The sequence below is a fragment of the Bombus affinis genome, chromosome 2 (assembly GCF_024516045.1).
Source record: "Bombus affinis isolate iyBomAffi1 chromosome 2, iyBomAffi1.2, whole genome shotgun sequence".
In the NCBI taxonomy this organism is placed as follows: domain Eukaryota; kingdom Metazoa; phylum Arthropoda; class Insecta; order Hymenoptera; family Apidae; genus Bombus; species Bombus affinis.
In genome coordinates, this window is record NC_066345.1 from 5547248 (window position 1) to 5571314 (window position 24067).

At 28.0% G+C, this 24067-nt stretch overlaps 2 long non-coding RNA genes across 2 annotated transcripts; both read right to left on the reverse strand.

Annotated features, from left to right (window-relative positions):
* Positions 1–16177: 16177 nt before the first annotated feature.
* LOC126923046 (uncharacterized) lies at positions 16178–17083 on the reverse strand. The gene is made up of 2 exons (XR_007713033.1): positions 16619–17083; positions 16178–16539 (listed from the first exon to the last, which is right to left on the reverse strand). It is a non-coding gene; the product is annotated as an uncharacterized LOC126923046 (long non-coding RNA).
* Positions 17084–22959: 5876 nt separating this feature from the next.
* LOC126923041 (uncharacterized) lies at positions 22960–23867 on the reverse strand. The gene is made up of 2 exons (XR_007713032.1): positions 23403–23867; positions 22960–23323 (listed from the first exon to the last, which is right to left on the reverse strand). It is a non-coding gene; the product is annotated as an uncharacterized LOC126923041 (long non-coding RNA).
* Positions 23868–24067: the final 200 nt, after the last annotated feature.

The following is a 24067-nucleotide window of genomic DNA, read 5'->3' on the forward strand; positions in this document are numbered from 1 at the left end:
TAACGTTATACGTTATTTCGTAACACTATATACCGTTATACGTTATAACGTAACACCATATGACGTTATACGTTATAACGTAATAGTATATAACGTTATACGTTATAGCGTAACACTATTTAACGTTATACGTTAGTACCTAACAGTATATAACGTTATACGTTATAACGTAACACTATTTAACGTTATACGTTATAACGTTATAGTAAATAACGTTATACGTTATAACGTAATAGTATATCACGTTATACGTTATATCGTAACACTATATACCGTTATACGTTATAACGTAACACCATATGACGTTATACGTTATAACGTAATAGTATATAACGTTATACGTTATAACGTTACACCATATAACGATATACGTTATAACGTAATAGTATATAACGTTATACGCTATAACGGAACACTATATAACGTCATACGTTACAATGCCACACCACTTAACGTTATAAGTTATAACGTAACACTATGTAACGTTATACGTTATGACGTAACACCATGTAGCGATATACGTTATAAGGTTATACTAAATAACGTTATACGTTATAATGTAATTGTATATAACGTTATTCGTTATAACGTAACACCATGTTACGTTATACGTTATAACGTTATAGTAAATAACGATATACGTTATAACGTAACAGTATATAACGTTATACGTTATAACGTACTATTATAAAACGTTATACGTTATAACGCAACACTATGTAGAGTTATACGCTGCTATCTAGTAGTATATAACGTTTCACGTTATAACGTAATAGTATATAACGTTATACGTTATGACGTTGTAGCATATAACGTCATACGTTATGACGTTATAGCATATATCGTTATACGTTATAACGTTATATTGTATAACGTCATACGTTATAACGTAATAGTATATAACGTTATACGTTATAATGTAACACTATTTAACGTTATACGTTAGTACCTAACAGTATATAACGTTATACCTTATAACGTAACACTATATATCGTTATACGTTATAACGTAACACCTTGTAACTTTATACGTTATAACGTTATAGTAAATAACGTTATACATTAGTACCTAATAGTATATAACGTTATACGTTATAACGTTATAGTAAATAACGGTATACGTTATAACGTAATAGTATATAACGTTATACGTTATATCGTAACACTTTATACCGTTATACGTTATAACGTAACACCATATGACGTTATACGTTATAACGTAGTAGTTTATAACGTTATACGTTATAACGTAACACCATGTAACGTTATACGTTATACCTTATAACGTAATAGTATATAACGTTATACTTTATAACGTAACACTATATAACGTTATACGTTATAACGTTATAGTATATAACTTTATACGTTATAACGTAATAGTATATAACGTTATACGTTATAACGTAATAGTATATAACGTTACACGATAGAACGTAAAACTATTTAACGTTATACATTAGTACATAATAGTATGTAACGTTATACGTTATAACGTAACAGTATTTAAAGTTATACATTAGTACCTAACAGTATATAACGTTATACGTTATAACGTAATAGTATATAACGTTACACGTTATAACGTAACACTATTTAACGTTATACGTTATAACGTTATAGTAAATAACGTTATACGTTATAATGTAACACTATTTAACGTTATACATAAGTACATAATAGTATATAACGTTATACGTTATAACGTTATAGTATATAACGTTATACGTTATAACGTTATAGTATATAACGTTATACGTTATAACGTAATACTATATAACGTTACACGTTATAACGTAAAACTATTTAACGTTTTACATTAGTACCTAACAGTATACAACGTTATACGTTATAATGAAACACAATTTAACGTTATACATTAGTAACTAATAGTATATAACGTTATACGTTGTAACGTTACAGTATATAACGTTATACGTTATAACGTTATAGTATATAACGTTATAAGTTATAACGTAACAGTACATAACGTTATACGTTATATCGTAACACTATATACCGTTATACGTTATAACGTATCACCATATGACGTTATAGGATATAACGTAATAGTATATAACGTTATACGTTATAACGTTACACCATGTAGCGATATACGTTATAAGGCTATACTAAATAACGTTATACGTTATAATGTAATAGTATATAACGTTATACGTTATAACGTAACACAATTTATCGTTATACGTTATAACGTTGTAGTAAATAACGTTATACGTTATAACGTAACAGTATATAACGTTATACGTTATATCGTAACACTATATACCGTTATACGTTATAACGTATCACCATATGACGTTATACGATATAACGTAATAGTATATAACGTTATACGTTATAACGTTAGACCATGTAGCGATATTCGTTATAAGGCTATACTAAATAACGTTATACGTTATAACGTAATAGTGTATAACGTTATACGTTATAATGTAACACTATTTAACGTTATACGTTAGTACCTAACAGTATATAACGTTATACGTTATACCGTAGCACTATTTAACGTTATACATTATTACCTAACAGTATATAACGTTATACGTTATAATGTGACACTATTTAACGTTATACGTTATAACGTAATAGTATATAACGTTATACGTTATAACGTAACACTATATAACGTTATACGTTATAACGTAACAGTATATAACGTTATACGTTATATCGTAACACTGTATACCAATATACGTTATAACGTAACACCATATGACGTTATACGTTATAACGTAATAGTATATAACGTTATACGTTATAACGTTACACCATGTAGCGATATACGTTATAAGGCTATACTAAATAACGTTATACGTTATAATGTAATAGTATATAACGTTATACGTTATAAGGTAACACAATTTATCGTTATACGTTATAACGTTATAGTAAATAACGTTATACGTTATAACGTAATAGTATATAACGTTATACGTTATAACGTAACACTATATAACGTTATACGTTATAACGTAACACTATATACCGTTATACGTTATAACGTAACACCATATGACGTTATACGATATAACGTAATAGTATATAACGTTATACGTTATAACGTTACACCATGTAGCGATATACGTTATAAGGCTATACTAAATAACGTTATACGTTATAACGTTATAGTATATAACGTTATACGTTATAACGTAATAGTATATAACGTTATACGTTATGACGTTTTAGCATATAACGTCATACGTTATAACGTTATAGCATATAACGTCATACGTTATAACGTTATATTATATAACGTCATACGTTATAACGTAATAGTATATAACGTTATACGTTATAATGTAACACTATTTAACGTTATACGTTAGCACCTAACAGTATATAACGTTATACCTTATAACGTAACACTATATATCGTTATACGTTATAACGTAACACCTTGTAACTTTATACGTTATAACGTTATAGTAAATAACGTTATACATTAGTACCTAATAGTATATAACGTTATACGTTATAACGTTATAGTAAATAACGGTATACGTTATAACGTAATAGTATATAACGTTATACGTTATATCGTAACACTTTATACCGTTATCCGTTATAACGTAACACCATATGACGTTATACGTTTTAACGTAATGGTTTATAACGTTATACGTTATAACGTAACACCATGTAACGTTATACGTTATACGTTATAACGTAATAGTATATAACGTTATACGTTATAACGTAACACTATATAACGTTATACGTTATAACGTTATAGTATATAACGTTACACGTTATAACGTAACATTATTTAACGCTATACGTTATAACGTTATAGTAAATAACGTTATACGTTATAATGTAACACTATTTAACGTTATACATAAGTACCTAACAGTATATAACGTTATACGTTATAACGTAATGGTATATAACGTTATACGTTATAACGTAACACTATATAGCTTTATACGATATAACGTCATAGTATATAACGTTATACGTTATAACATAACACTATTTAACGTTATTCGTTAGTACCTAACAGTATATAACGTTATACGTTATAACGTAATGGTATATAACGTTATACGTTATAATGTAACACCATATGACGTTATACGTTATAACGTAATAGTATATAACGTCATACGTTATTACGTTATAGTATATAACGTCATACGTTATAACGTAATAGTATATAACGTTATACGTTATAATGTAATAGTATATAACGTTATACGATATAACGTAACACTATATACCGTTATACGTTATAACGTAACACCATGTAACGTTATACGTTATAACGTAATGGTATATAACGTTATACGTTATAATGTAATAGTATATAACGTTATACGTTATAACGTAACACTATATAACGTTATACGTGATATAGTCACTCCATTTAACGTTATACGTTAGCACCTAACAGTATATAACGTTATACGTTATAACGTAATAGCATATAACGTTGTACGTTATACGTTATAACGTTATAGCATATAACGTCATACGTTATTACGTTATAATGTAATAGTATATAACGATATACGATATAACGTAACACTATATAGCTTTATACGTTATAACGTAATAGTATATAACGTTATAAGTTATAACATAACACTACTTAACGTTATACGTTAGTACCTAACAGTATATAACTTTATACGTTATAACGTAATAGTATATAACTATATAAGTTATAACGTAACACCATGTAATGTTATACGTTTTAGCGTTATAGTAAATAACGTTATACATTATAACGTAACACTATATAACGTTATACGTTATAACGTAACACTATATAACGTTATACGTTATAACGTAACACTATATAACGTTATACGTTATAACGTAATAGTATTTAACGTTATACGTTATAACGTAATAGTATATAACGTTATACGTTATAACGTAACACTATTTAACGTTATACATTAGTACCTAATAGTATATAACGTTATACGTTATAACGTAATAGTATATAACGTTATACGTTATAACGTAACACTATATAACGTTATACGTTATAACGTAACACTATATAACGTTATACGTTATAACGTAATAGTATATAACGTTATACGTTATAACGTAACACTATATAACGTTATACGTTATAAAGTCACCTCATTTAACTTTATACGTTAGTACCTAACAGTATATAACGTTATACGGTATAACGTAATAGTATATAACGTTATACGTTATAACGTAACACCATATAATGTTATACGTTATAACGTAATAGTTTATAACGTTATCCGTTATAACATAACACTATGTAAAGTTATACGCTACTATCTAATAGTATATAACGTTATACGTTATATCGTAATATTATATAACGTTATACGTTATGACGTTATAGCATATAACGTCAAACGTTATAACGTTATAGTAAAGAACGTTATACGTTATAACGTAATAGTATATAACGTTATACGTTATTTCGTAACACTATATACCGTTATACGTTATAACGTAACACCATATGACGTTATACGTTATAACGTAATAGTATATAACGTTATACGTTATAGCGTAACACTATTTAACGTTATACGTTAGTACCTAACAGTATATAACGTCATACGTTATAACGTAACACTATTTAACGTTATACGTTATAACGTTATAGTAAATAACGTTATACGTTATAACGTAATAGTATATCACGTTATACGTTATATCGTAACACTATATACCGTTAAACGTTATAACGTAACACCATATGACGTTATACGTTATAACGTAATAGTATATAACGTTATACGTTATAACGTAATAGTATATAACGTTATACGTTATAACGTTACACCATATAACGTTATACGTTATAACGTTACACCATATAACGTTACACGCTATAACGTTACACCATATAACGTTATACGTTATAACGTAACAGTATATAACGTTATACGTTATAACGTAACACTATATAACGTTATACGTTATAACGTAATATTATAAAACGTTATACGTTATAACGCAACACTATGTAGAGTTATACGCTGCTATCTAATAGTATATAACGTTTCACGTTATAACGTAATAGTATATAACGTTATACGTTATGACGTAGTAGCACATAACGTCATACGTTATGACGTTATAGCATATAACGTCATACGTTATAACGTTATATTATATAACGTCATACGTTATAACGTAATAGTATATAACGTTATACGTTATAATGTAACACTATTTAACGTTATACGTTAGTACCTAACAGTATATAACGTTATACCTTATAACGTAACACTATATATCGTTATACGTTATAACGTAACACCTTGTAACTTTATACGTTATAACGTTATAGTAAATAACGTTATACATTAGTACCTAATAGTATATAACGTTATACGTTATAACGTTATAGTAAATAACGGTATACGTTATAACGAAATAGTATATAACGTTATACGTTATATCGTAACACTTTATACCGTTATACGTTATAACGTAATAGTTTATAACGTTATACGTTATACGTTATAACGTAATAGTATATAACGTTATACGTTATAACGTAACACTATATAACGTTATACGTTATAACGTTATAGTAAATAACGTTATACGTTATAATGTAACACTATTTAACGTTATACATAAGTACATAATAGTATATAACGTTATACGTTATAACGTTATAGTATATAACGTTATACGTTATAACGTTATAGTATATAACGTTATACGTTATAACGTAATAGTATATAACGTTATACGTTATAACGTAATAGTATATAACGTTACACGTTAGAACGTAAAACTATTTAACGTTATACATTAGTACATAATAGTATGTAACGTTATACGTTATAACGTAACACTATTTAAAGTTATACATTAGTACCTAACAGTATATAACGTTATACGTTATAACGTAATAGTATATAACGTTACACGTTATAACGTAACACTATTTAACGTTATACGTTATAACGTTATAGTAAATAACGTTATACGTTATAATGTAACACTATTTAACGTTATACATAAGTACATAATAGTATATAACGTTATACGTTATAACGTTATAGTATATAACGTTATACGTTATAACGTTATAGTATATAACGTTATACGTTATAACGTAATACTATATAACGTTACACGTTAGAACGTAAAACTATTTAACGTTTTACATTAGTACCTAACAGTATATAACGTTATACGTTATAATGAAACACTATTTAACGTTATACATTAGTAACTAATAGTATATAACGTTATACGTTATAACGTTACAGTATATAACGTTATACGTTATAACGTTATAGTATATAATGTTATACGTTATAACGTAACAGTATATAACGTTATACGTTATATCGTAACAGTATATAACGTTATGCGTTATATCGTAACACTATATACCGTTATACGTTATAACGTATCACCATATGACGTTATAGGATATAACGTAATGGTATATAACGTTATACGTTATAACGTTACACCATGTAGCGATATACGTTATAAGGCTATACTAAATAACGTTATACGTTATAACGTAATAGTATATAACGTTATACGTTATAACGTAACACTATATAACGTTATACGTTATAACGTAACAGTATATTACGTTATACGTTATATCGTAACACTATATACCGATATACGTTATAACGTAACACCATATGACGTTATACGTTATAACGTAATAGTATATAACGTTATACGTTATAACGTTACACCATGTAGCGATATACGTTATAAGGCTATACTAAATAACGTTATACGTTATAATGTAATAGTATATAACGTTATACGTTATAAGGTAACACAATTTATCGTTATACGTTATAACGTTATAGTATATAACGTTATACGTTATAACGTTATAGTATATAATGTTATACGTTATAACGTAACAGTATATAACGTTATACGTTATATCGTAACAGTATATAACGTTATGCGTTATATCGTAACACTATATACCGTTATACGTTATAACGTATCACCATATGACGTTATAGGATATAACGTAATGGTATATAACGTTATACGTTATAACGTTACACCATGTAGCGATATACGTTATAAGGCTATACTAAATAACGTTATACGTTATAACGTAATAGTATATAACGTTATACGTTATAACGTAACACTATATAACGTTATACGTTATAACGTAACAGTATATTACGTTATACGTTATATCGTAACACTATATACCGATATACGTTATAACGTAACACCATATGACGTTATACGTTATAACGTAATAGTATATAACGTTATACGTTATAACGTTACACCATGTAGCGATATACGTTATAAGGCTATACTAAATAACGTTATACGTTATAATGTAATAGTATATAACGTTATACGTTATAAGGTAACACAATTTATCGTTATACGTTATAACGTTATAGTATATAACGTTATACGTTATAACGTTATAGTATATAATGTTATACGTTATAACGTAACAGTATATAACGTTATACGTTATATCGTAACAGTATATAACGTTATGCGTTATATCGTAACACTATATACCGTTATACGTTATAACGTATCACCATATGACGTTATAGGATATAACGTAATGGTATATAACGTTATACGTTATAACGTTACACCATGTAGCGATATACGTTATAAGGCTATACTAAATAACGTTATACGTTATAACGTAATAGTATATAACGTTATACGTTATAACGTAACACTATATAACGTTATACGTTATAACGTAACAGTATATTACGTTATACGTTATATCGTAACACTATATACCGATATACGTTATAACGTAACACCATATGACGTTATACGTTATAACGTAACACTATTTAACGTTATACATTATTACCTAACAGTATATAACGTTATACGTTATAATGTAACTCTATTTAACGTTATACATTAGTACATAATAGTATATAACGTTATACGTTATAACGTTATAGTAAATAACGTTATACGTTATAACGTAACAGTATATAACGTTATACGTTATATCGTAGCACTATATACCGTTATACGTTACAACGTAACACCATATGACGTTATACGTTATAACGTAATAGTATATAACGTTATACGTTATAACGTTACACCATGTAGCGATATACGTTATAAGGCTATACTAAATAACGTTATACGTTATAATGTAATAGTATATAACGTTATACGTTATAACGTTGCACCATGTAGCGATATACGTTATAAGGCTATACTAAATAACGTTATACGTTATAATGTAATAGTATATAACGTTATACGTTATAACGTAATATTATATAACTTTATAGGTTATAACGTAATATTATATAACTTTATACGTTATAACGTAATAGCATATAACCTTATACGTTATAACGTAACACTATATAACGTTACACGCTATAACGTTACACCATATAACGTTATACGTTATAACGTAATAGTATATAACGTTATACGCCATAACGGAACACTATATAACGTTACACGCCATAAGGTCACACCATTTAACGTTATACGTTATAACGTTATAGTATATAACGTTATACGTTATAACGTTACACCATGTAGCGATATACGTTATAAGGCTATACTAAATAACGTTATACGTTATAATGTAATAGTATATAACGTTATACGTTATAACGTAACACAATTTATCGTTATACGTTATAACGTTGTAGTAAATAACGTTATACGTTATAACGTAACAGTATATAACGTTATACGTTATATCGTAACACTATATACCGTTATACGTTATAACGTATCACCATATGACGTTATACGATATAACGTAATAGTATATAACGTTATACGTTATAACGTTACACCATGTAGCGATATTCGTTATAAGGCTATACTAAATAACGTTATACGTTATAACGTAATAGTGTATAACGTTATACGTTATAATGTAACACTATTTAACGTTATACGTTAGTACCTAACAGTATATAACGTTATACGTTATACCGTAACACTATTTAACGTTATACATTATTACCTAACAGTATATAACGTTATACGTTATAATGTAACACTATTTAACGTTATACGTTATAACGTAATAGTATATAACGTTATTCGTTATAACGTAACACTATATAACGTTATACGTTATAACGTAACAGTATAACGATATACGTTATATCGTAACACTATATACCGATATACGTTATAACGTAACACCATATGACGTTATACGTTACAACGTAATTGTATATAACGTTATACGTTATAACGTTACACCATGTAGCGATATACGTTATAAGGCTATACTAAATAACGTTATACGTTATAATGTAATAGTATATAACGTTATACGTTATAAGCTAACACAATTTATCGTTATACGTTATAACGTTATAGTAAATAACGTTATACGTTATAACGTAATAGTATATAACGTTATACGTTATAACGTAACACTATATAACGTTATACGTTATAACGTAACACTATATACCGTTATACGTTATAACGTAACACCATATGACGTTATACGATATAACGTAATAGTATATAACGTTATACGTTATAACGTTACACCATGTAGCGATATACGTTATAAGGCTATACTAAATAACGTTATACGTTATAACGTTATAGTATATAACGTTATACGTCATAACGTAATAGTATATAACGTTACACGTTATAACGTAAAACTATTTAACGTCATACATTAGTACATAATAGTATATAACGTTATACGTTATAACGTAATAGTATATAACGTTATACGTTATAATGTAACACTATTTAACGTTATACGTTAGTACCTAACAGTATATAACGTTATACGTTATAACGTAACACTATTTAACGTTATACATTATTACCTAACAGTATATAACGTTATACGTTATAATGTAACTCTATTTAACGTTATACATTAGTACATAATAGTATATAACGTTATACGTTATAACGTTATAGTAAATAACGTTATACGTTATAACGTAACAGTATATAACGTTATACGTTATATCGTAGCACTATATACCGTTATACGTTACAACGTAACACCATATGACGTTATACGTTATAACGTAATAGCATATAACGTTATACGTTATAACGTTACACCATGTAGCGATATACGTTATAAGGCTATACTAAATAACGTTATACGTTATAATGTAATAGTATATAACGTTATACGTTATAACGTAACACAATTTATCGTTATACGTTATAACGTTGTAGTAAATATCGTTATACGTTATAACGCAACAGTATATAACGTTATACGTTATATCGTTACACTATATAACGTTATACGTTATAACGTAACACCATATGACGTTATACGATATAACGTAATAGTATATAACGTTATACGTTATAACGTTGCACCATGTAGCGATATACGTTATAAGGCTATACTAAATAACGTTATACGTTATAATGTAATAGTATATAACGTTATACGTTATAACGTAATATTATATAACTTTATTGGTTATAACGTAATATTATATAACTTTATACGTTAAAACGTAATAGCATATAACGTTATACGTTATAACGTAACACTATATAACGTTACACGCTATAACGTTACACCATATAACGTTATACGTTATAACGTAATAGTATATAACGTTATACGCCATAACGGAACACTATATAACGTTACACGCCATAAGGTCACACTATTTAACGTTATACGTTATAACGTTATAGTATATAACGTTATACGTTATAACGTTATAGTTTATAACGTTATACGTTATAACGTAACACCATGTAACGTTATACGTTATAACGTAACACCATGTAGCGATATACGTTATAAGGTTATACTAAATAACGTTGTACGTTATAACGTAATAGTATATAACGTTATACGTTATAACGTAACACTATTTAACGTTATACATTAGTACCTAACAGTATATAACGTTATACGTTATAATGTAACACTATTTAACGTTATACATTAGTACATAATAGTATATAACGTTATACGTTATAACGTTATAGTATATAACGTTATACGTTATAACGTTATAGTATATAACGTTATACGTTATAACGTTATAGTATATAACGTTATACGTTATAACGTAATAGTATATAACGTTACACGTTATAACGTAAAATTATTTAACGTCATACATTAGTACATAATAGTATATAACGTTATGAGTTATGACGTAATAGTATATAACGTTATACGTTATAATGTAACACTATTTAACGTTATACGTTAGTACCTAACAGTATATAACGTTATACGTTGTAACGTAACACTATTTAACGTTATACGTTAGTACCTAACAGCATATAACGTTATACGTTATAATGTAACACCATATAACGTTATACGTTATAACGTAACACCATGTAGCGATATACGTTATAAGGTTATACTAAATAACGTTATACGTTATAACGTAATAGTATATATCGTTATACGTTATAACGTGATAGTAAATAACTATATACGTCATAACGTAATAGTATATAACGTTATACGTTATAACGTAATAGTATATAACGTTATACGTTATAACGTAACACTATATAACGTTATACGATATAACGTAACACCATGTAAAGTTATACGTTATTCCGTTATATTAAATAACGTTATACTTTATAACGTAATAGTATATAACGTTATACGTTATAACGTGACATCATGTAACGTTATACGTTATAACATTATAGTAAATAACCTTATACGTTATAACGTTATAGTATATAACGTCGTACTTTATAACTTAATAGTATATAACGTTATACGTTATAACGTTATAGTAAATAACGTTATGCGTCATAACGTAATAGTATATATCGTTATACGTTATAACGTAACACTATATAACGTTATACGTTATAACGTAATAGTAAATAACTTTATACGTCATAACGTAATAGTATATAACGTTATACGTTATAACGTAACACTATATAACGTTATACGTTATAACGTAATAGTATATAACGTTATACGATATAACGTAACACCATGTAAAGTTATACGTTATTCCGTTATATTAAATAACGTTATACTTTATAACGTAATAGTATATAACGTTATACGTTATAACGTAACACTATATACCGTTATACGTTATAACGTAATATCATATAACGTTATACGTTATAACATGATAGTATATAACGTTATACGCTTTCACAGAACACTATATTACGTCATAACATAACACTATTTATAATAACGTTATAATGTAACACTATTTAACGTTATACGTTAGTACCCAACAGTTTATAACGTTATACGTTGTAACGTTATAGTATATAATGTTATACGTTATAATGTAATAGTATATAACGTTATACGTTCTAATATAACACTACTGAACGCTATACGTTAGTACCAAATGGTATATAACGTTATACGCTATAACGTTATAGCATATAACGTTATACGTTATAACGTAATAGTATATAACGATATACGTTATAACGTTATAGTATAGAACGTTATGCGTTTTAGCGTAATAGTATATACCGTTATACGTTATAACGTAACACTATATAACGTTATGCGCTATAACGTTATAGTAAATAACGTTATACGTTATAACGTAATAGTATATAACGTTATACGTTATAACGTTATACATATAAGGTCATACGCTATAACATTATAGTATATAACGTCATACGTTATAACGTAATAGTATATAACGTTATACGTTATAATGTAACACTATTTAACGTTACACGTTAGTACCTAATATTATATAACGTTATACCTTATAACGTAACACTATATAACTTTATACGCTACTACCTAACATTTTATAACGTTATGCGTTATAACGTTATAGTATATAACGTCATACGTTATAACATTATAATATAGAACGTTATACGTTATAACGTAATAGTATATAACGATATACGTTATAACGTAACACTATTTAAGGTTATACGTTAGTACCTAACAGTATATAACGTTATACGTTATAACGTGACACCATGTAACGTTATACGTTATAACGTTATAGTAAATAGCGTTATACGTTATAACGTAATAGTATATAACGTTATACGTTATAACGTTATAGCATATAACGTCATACGTTATTACGTAATAGTATATAACGTTATACGTTATAATGTAATAGTATATAACGTCATACGTTATAACGTTATAGTATATAACGTCATACGTTATTACGTAATAGTATATAACGTTATACGTTATAGCGTAATATTATATAACTTTATACGTTATAACGTAATAGTATATAATGTTGTACGCTATAACGGAACACTATATAACGTCATACGTTATAATGTCACACCATTTAACGTTATACGTTATAACGTAACACTATATAACGTTATACGTTATAACGTAACACCATGTAGCGATATACGTTATAAGGTTATACTAAATAACGTTATACGTTATAACGTAATATTATATAACTTTATACGTTACAACGTAATAGTATATAATGTTATACGTTATAATGTAACACTATTTAACGTTACACGTTAGTATCTAAGAGTATATAACGTTATACCTTATAACGTAACACTATATAACGTTATACGCTACTACCTAACATTGTATAACGTTATACGTTATAACGTTATAGTATATAACGTCATACGTTATAACGTTATAATATAGATCGTTATACGTTATAACTTAACACTATAAAACGTTATACGTTATAACGTTATAGTAAATAACGTTATACGCTATAACGGAGCACTATATAACGTCATACGTTATAAAGTCACACCATTTAACGTTATACGTTATAACGTAACACTATATAACGTTATACGTTATAACGTAACGCCATGTAGCGATATACGTTATAAGGTTATACTAAATAACGTTATACGTTATAACGTAATAGTATATAACGTTATACGTTATAACGAAATAGTATATATCGTTATACGTTATAACGTAATAGTATATAACGTTATACGTTATAATGTAACACTATTTAACGTTATACATTAATACCTAATAGTATATAGCGTTATACGTTATAACGTAACACTATATAACGTTATACGTTATAACGTAATAGTATATAACGTTATACGTTATAACGTAACACTATTAAACGTTATACGTTAGTACCTAACAGTATATAACGTTATACGTTATAATGTATCACTATTTAACGTTATACATTAGTACCTAATAGTATAAAACGTTATACGTTATAACGTTATAGTATATAACATCATACGTTATAACGTAATAGTATCTAACGTTATACGTTTTAACGTCACTCTATATAACGTTATACGCTACTACCTAACATTATATAACGTTATAGTATATAAGATCATACGTTACATCGTTATAGTATAGAACATTGCACGTTATAACGTAACACTATATAACGTTATACGTTATAACGTAATAGTATATAATGTTATACGTTATAACGTAATAGTATATAACGTTATACGTTATAACGTAACACTATATAACGATATACGTTATAACGTAATAGTAAATAACGTTATACGTTATAACGTAACACTATATAACGTTATACGATATAACGTTGTCACGTCCCGCGTTCCGCACGTGACGCTACGAACCAATAACTTATGAATAATTAAACACGACCAATAATAATAAATTATCTAATAACTAACCAATCAAAATAAAAAGAATTATACGACAGACAATCAAAATGAAATAAATGAATCAATAAGAAGAAACACTACAACCAATCAGCAATGACATATAAAATACAAATAAAATGAAATAATTAAATGGACCAATAAATAAAACAAGCCGCGATTCAAATGTATGAGATTTCTCTGCAAAAACACAAGTATATACACACACGTGTATGCATATCTGTGTGTGTGACCTACTTCGTGAATCTGAATAATTGGTAATCTAATAAAATATAAAAGAAATAAAATATACTACACTACATCAGCATTCTAATAAAAGTGAAAATTGTATACAAGATTACTCTGCGACACACATATATATAGATATACACATGCGTACGCGTACCTTTGGGTAAAATTCATAATATATATATATATATATATATATATATGTATGTATACGTTATTAAACCATTAAAACGCAAAGAAATAAATATATAGATTTACATTTCTACGAACCTAGAGAATTATATACGAAATCCACATTATGGAATATTCAACCAATTAACGATCCGAGAAACAATGAGAATAACAATACGCGCACATATACATATGCATATATATATTTTACATAATGGAAAATTACATTGTGAAATGTATATATATATATATACACATATTATTATATCGAACAACTACTCATCTAATATACAAAACCACCTTGTAAAAATTACATTACTGAACATTCAACTAAACCAACTGAAGATTTAGTATAATAATATATAATAATATAATAATATATATATACATAGATATGTGAAATAGCGTTGTATATAACCGGAAACAATACAAATGTCACACGACTTCTTCAACAACTTCGACTCTTCGTTCCTGCCGACAACACCTCACACGATGACTGCGTCTTCTAGGGCCACTTACGGATTCTTTACAATTCTTCTTCTTCTTGCACTGAAATATCATATGCAGTGAATAAAACACGAAAGAAGCAGGATGAACTAAATAAAAGAAATCATAACAAGATACACACCGAGACAGTCCGCATGGGAACCTCTGACAAAGATACCTCCGTATCTATCATTAAACGCATAATAATCAAGATGCACAAACCTCATTTGGAAGTCGACACCACTCACAGCGTGCCAATGCAAGGGAGGAAAACGAATGAAATTGTATTTCGTGAAGACGTTTCACCACTTTCCATAGATCAGAAACTGGAGTTACACAACTAATAACCTAATAACAAGAAAGTAATATAAAATATACACGATTTAATATATAGCAAATATGGACATATAAATCTACAAGGAGCAAAATATATCTCATATTGTCAAATAAAACCAAATTGTCAAAAGATCATCAGGACACGACGCCAACGAAGGTGCCACTGTGCCTATTTGGATGGAAAACCGCCACTTCAGCATCATCCCTCGCACATATTCACACACGCACGTCGATCACGTCATCTCGTACCATTCACATATCTTCTTCCTCTTGCGCTAAAACAAATTCACAAGTTTAAGGAAACAAACAACATGCGAAACGAGACAGAATACTAAAAACACACTCACACAGTTCGCACAGGTGCGGACGCTTTTGTGTCCATGACTCAACATAACCTGTAATCATCAAACTCCACGTTCTCTCATGGAAACTCTAAAAACCTGCAGCATTGCGATTCCCACCGGAACGAACTGTCACGTGACTGTCATCCCATTGGGGATGTCATTATAAAAAGCGTAGCGACACAATTCAAATCGGAGTAATCGTTACCAGTTAGAATAAAAGGGAGTAATCGTTACCAGTTAGAATAAAAGGGAGTAATCGTTACCAGTTAGAATAAAAGGAAGTAATCGTTACCAGTTAGAATAAAAGGGAGTAATCGTTACCAGTTAGAATAAAAGGGAGTAATCGTTACCAGTTAGAATAAAAGGGAGTAATCGTTACCAGTTGAATAAAAAAGTAAGAGAGTAATTGTTAGCGGTTCGGGAGAATTTAGCGAAAAATAAAGAAGTGTCAGATTAATTGTTAGCGTTAGCGTTAGCGATTAATTGTTAGTGGTTCAGTTAGAACAATCAGAGTAATTGTGAAAAGAGAGTAACTGCCATTAGTTGGTTCAGTTAGAATATAGTCAGAGAAATTGTTAGCGTTCGGGAGAATTTAACGAAATTAAAGAAGAGTAATTCAGTTAGAATAAAGAAATAGGATAGAGCAATTGTGATTAGTTGGTTCAGGAGAATTTAGCGAAAATAAGGAGAGTAATTGTTAGTCGTTCAATTGAATTTGAGTGAGTCTGATATCAGTTCGTTCAGTTGATTTAATTAGAATTTAAGTTAGGATTAGAGAATAATTGTTCGTTCCAGTTCGAGTTTAAGAATTACGAGATATAAATGCTATTAGTCAGTTCGAATTATAAAATAATTGTTATTAGTCAGTTAGAATTAAAACAATAGTTGGCTCAAGTTTTTGTGTTAGAATTTCGAATTGTTAAACACGTCCGGACACACTGTTGTTTACACTGTTCAAATTAAATAAAGATTAAAAGGAAAAATTATAGAAGTGTCGATCTTTGTAAAACCGGAATCACCCCAGCGGCCTGCCCGTTCATCAGCGGAGGCCAACGTCAGGTGAATCAACTTTAAATATTATTAATAATTAATAATTAAAATAATAAATAATATCAATGATTAGTATAATTCGTCATTAATTCCGCCTGTAATAATTATTTATAATATAATTGTTTATTCCAAACAATCCTCTCCCGTGCTAGTAATCCTGCGCATAGCAGGTTAGCCGAAACGTGGAGATTGTTGACCAGTGGCCTAAACTCCGATCAACGCTACATAATCTAACAAGAAATATCTAATTGAAACAGTCCTTAGACTGTTTCTGGTGGCAGCGACTACTACATTGTTTAAAATTTCTAAATTTGGATAGCGAAACGTAACAACGTAACACCATGTAAAGTTATACGTCATTCCGTTATATTAAATAACGTTATACGTTATAACGTAATAGTATATAACGTTATACGTTATAACGAAATAGTATATACCGTTATACGTTATAACGTAATAGTATATAACGTTATACGTTATAATGTAACACTATTTAACGTTATACATTAGTACATAATAGTATATAACGTTATACGTTATAACGTTATAGTATATAACGTTATACGTTATAACGTTATAGTATATAACGTTATACGTTATAACGTTATAGTATATAACGTTATACGTTATAACGTAATAGTATATAACGTTACACGTTATAACGTAAAATTATTTAACGTCATACATTAGTACATAATAGTATATAACGTTATGAGTTATGACGTAATAGTATATAACGTTATACGTTATAATGTAACACTATTTAACGTTATACGTTAGTACCTAACAGTATATAACGTTATACGTTGTAACGTAACACTATTTAACGTTATACGTTAGTACCTAACAGCATATAACGTTATACGTTATAATGTAACACCATATAACGTTATACGTTATAACGTAACACCATGTAGCGATATACGTTATAAGGTTATACTAAATAACGTTATACGTTATAACGTAATAGTATATATCGTTATACGTTATAACGTGATAGTAAATAACTATATACGTCATAACGTAATAGTATATAACGTTATACGTTATAACGTAATAGTATATAACGTTATACGTTATAACGTAACACTATATAACGTTATACGATATAACGTAACACCATGTAAAGTTATACGTTATTCCGTTATATTAAATAACGTTATACTTTATAACGTAATAGTATATAACGTTATACGTTATAACGTGACATCATGTAACGTTATACGTTATAACATTATAGTAAATAACCTTATACGTTATAACGTTATAGTATATAACGTCGTACTTTATAACTTAATAGTATATAACGTTATACGTTATAACGTTATAGTAAATAACGTTATGCGTCATAACGTAATAGTATATATCGTTATACGTTATAACGTAACACTATATAACGTTATACGTTATAACGTAATAGTAAATAACTTTATACGTCATAACGTAATAGTATATAACGTTATACGTTATAACGTAACACTATATAACGTTATACGTTATAACGTAATAGTATATAACGTTATACGATATAACGTAACACCATGTAAAGTTATACGTTATTCCGTTATATTAAATAACGTTATACTTTATAACGTAATAGTATATAACGTTATACGTTATAACGTAACACTATATACCGTTATACGTTATAACGTAATATCATATAACGTTATACGTTATAACATGATAGTATATAACGTTATACGCTTTCACAGAACACTATATTACGTCATAACATAACACTATTTATAATAACGTTATAATGTAACACTATTTAACGTTATACGTTAGTACCCAACAGTTTATAACGTTATACGTTGTAACGTTATAGTATATAATGTTATACGTTATAATGTAATAGTATATAACGTTATACGTTCTAATATAACACTACTGAACGCTATACGTTAGTACCAAATGGTATATAACGTTATACGCTATAACGTTATAGCATATAACGTTATACGTTATAACGTAATAGTATATAACGATATACGTTATAACGTTATAGTATAGAACGTTATGCGTTTTAGCGTAATAGTATATACCGTTATACGTTATAACGTAACACTATATAACGTTATGCGCTATAACGTTATAGTAAATAACGTTATACGTTATAACGTAATAGTATATAACGTTATACGTTATAACGTTATACATATAAGGTCATACGCTATAACATTATAGTATATAACGTCATACGTTATAACGTAATAGTATATAACGTTATACGTTATAATGTAACACTATTTAACGTTACACGTTAGTACCTAATATTATATAACGTTATACCTTATAACGTAACACTATATAACTTTATACGCTACTACCTAACATTTTATAACGTTATGCGTTATAACGTTATAGTATATAACGTCATACGTTATAACATTATAATATAGAACGTTATACGTTATAACGTAATAGTATATAACGATATACGTTATAACGTAACACTATTTAAGGTTATACGTTAGTACCTAACAGTATATAACGTTATACGTTATAACGTGACACCATGTAACGTTATACGTTATAACGTTATAGTAAATAGCGTTATACGTTATAACGTAATAGTATATAACGTTATACGTTATAACGTTATAGCATATAACGTCATACGTTATTACGTAATAGTATATAACGTTATACGTTATAATGTAATAGTATATAACGTCATACGTTATAACGTTATAGTATATAACGTCATACGTTATTACGTAATAGTATATAACGTTATACGTTATAGCGTAATATTATATAACTTTATACGTTATAACGTAATAGTATATAATGTTGTACGCTATAACGGAACACTATATAACGTCATACGTTATAATGTCACACCATTTAACGTTATACGTTATAACGTAACACTATATAACGTTATACGTTATAACGTAACACCATGTAGCGATATACGTTATAAGGTTATACTAAATAACGTTATACGTTATAACGTAATATTATATAACTTTATACGTTACAACGTAATAGTATATAATGTTATACGTTATAATGTAACACTATTTAACGTTACACGTTAGTATCTAAGAGTATATAACGTTATACCTTATAACGTAACACTATATAACGTTATACGCTACTACCTAACATTGTATAACGTTATACGTTATAACGTTATAGTATATAACGTCATACGTTATAACGTTATAATATAGATCGTTATACGTTATAACTTAACACTATAAAACGTTATACGTTATAACGTTATAGTAAATAACGTTATACGCTATAACGGAGCACTATATAACGTCATACGTTATAAAGTCACACCATTTAACGTTATACGTTATAACGTAACACTATATAACGTTATACGTTATAACGTAACGCCATGTAGCGATATACGTTATAAGGTTATACTAAATAACGTTATACGTTATAACGTAATAGTATATAACGTTATACGTTATAACGAAATAGTATATACCGTTATACGTTATAACGTAATAGTATATAACGTTATACGTTATAATGTAACACTATTTAACGTTATACATTAATACCTAATAGTATATAGCGTTATACGTTATAACGTAACACTATATAACGTTATACGTTATAACGTAATAGTATATAACGTTATACGTTATAACGTAACACTATTAAACGTTATACGTTAGTACCTAACAGTATATAACGTTATACGTTATAATGTATCACTATTTAACGTTATACATTAGTACCTAATAGTATAAAACGTTATACGTTATAACGTTATAGTATATAACATCATACGTTATAACGTAATAGTATCTAACGTTATACGTTTTAACGTCACTCTATATAACGTTATACGCTACTACCTAACATTATATAACGTTATAGTATATAAGATCATACGTTACATCGTTATAGTATAGAACATTGCACGTTATAACGTAACACTATATAACGTTATACGTTATAACGTAATAGTATATAATGTTATACGTTATAACGTAATAGTATATAACGTTATACGTTATAACGTAACACTATATAACGATATACGTTATAACGTAATAGTAAATAACGTTATACGTTATAACGTAACACTATATAACGTTATACGATATAACGTTGTCACGTCCCGCGTTCCGCACGTGACGCTACGAACCAATAACTTATGAATAATTAAACACGACCAATAATAATAAATTATCTAATAACTAACCAATCAAAATAAAAAGAATTATACGACAGACAATCAAAATGAAATAAATGAATCAATAAGAAGAAACACTACAACCAATCAGCAATGACATATAAAATACAAATAAAATGAAATAATTAAATGGACCAATAAATAAAACAAGCCGCGATTCAAATGTATGAGATTTCTCTGCAAAAACACAAGTATATACACACACGTGTATGCATATCTGTGTGTGTGACCTACTTCGTGAATCTGAATAATTGGTAATCTAATAAAATATAAAAGAAATAAAATATACTACACTACATCAGCATTCTAATAAAAGTGAAAATTGTATACAAGATTACTCTGCGACACACATATATATAGATATACACATGCGTACGCGTACCTTTGGGTAAAATTCATAATATATATATATATATATATATATATGTATGTATACGTTATTAAACCATTAAAACGCAAAGAAATAAATATATAGATTTACATTTCTACGAACCTAGAGAATTATATACGAAATCCACATTATGGAATATTCAACCAATTAACGATCCGAGAAACAATGAGAATAACAATACGCGCACATATACATATGCATATATATATTTTACATAATGGAAAATTACATTGTGAAATGTATATATATATATATACACATATTATTATATCGAACAACTACTCATCTAATATACAAAACCACCTTGTAAAAATTACATTACTGAACATTCAACTAAACCAACTGAAGATTTAGTATAATAATATATAATAATATAATAATATATATATACATAGATATGTGAAATAGCGTTGTATATAACCGGAAACAATACAAATGTCACACGACTTCTTCAACAACTTCGACTCTTCGTTCCTGCCGACAACACCTCACACGATGACTGCGTCTTCTAGGGCCACTTACGGATTCTTTACAATTCTTCTTCTTCTTGCACTGAAATATCATATGCAGTGAATAAAACACGAAAGAAGCAGGATGAACTAAATAAAAGAAATCATAACAAGATACACACCGAGACAGTCCGCATGGGAACCTCTGACAAAGATACCTCCGTATCTATCATTAAACGCATAATAATCAAGATGCACAAACCTCATTTGGAAGTCGACACCACTCACAGCGTGCCAATGCAAGGGAGGAAAACGAATGAAATTGTATTTCGTGAAGACGTTTCACCACTTTCCATAGATCAGAAACTGGAGTTACACAACTAATAACCTAATAACAAGAAAGTAATATAAAATATACACGATTTAATATATAGCAAATATGGACATATAAATCTACAAGGAGCAAAATATATCTCATATTGTCAAATAAAACCAAATTGTCAAAAGATCATCAGGACACGACGCCAACGAAGGTGCCACTGTGCCTATTTGGATGGAAAACCGCCACTTCAGCATCATCCCTCGCACATATTCACACACGCACGTCGATCACGTCATCTCGTACCATTCACATATCTTCTTCCTCTTGCGCTAAAACAAATTCACAAGTTTAAGGAAACAAACAACATGCGAAACGAGACAGAATACTAAAAACACACTCACACAGTTCGCACAGGTGCGGACGCTTTTGTGTCCATGACTCAACATAACCTGTAATCATCAAACTCCACGTTCTCTCATGGAAACTCTAAAAACCTGCAGCATTGCGATTCCCACCGGAACGAAC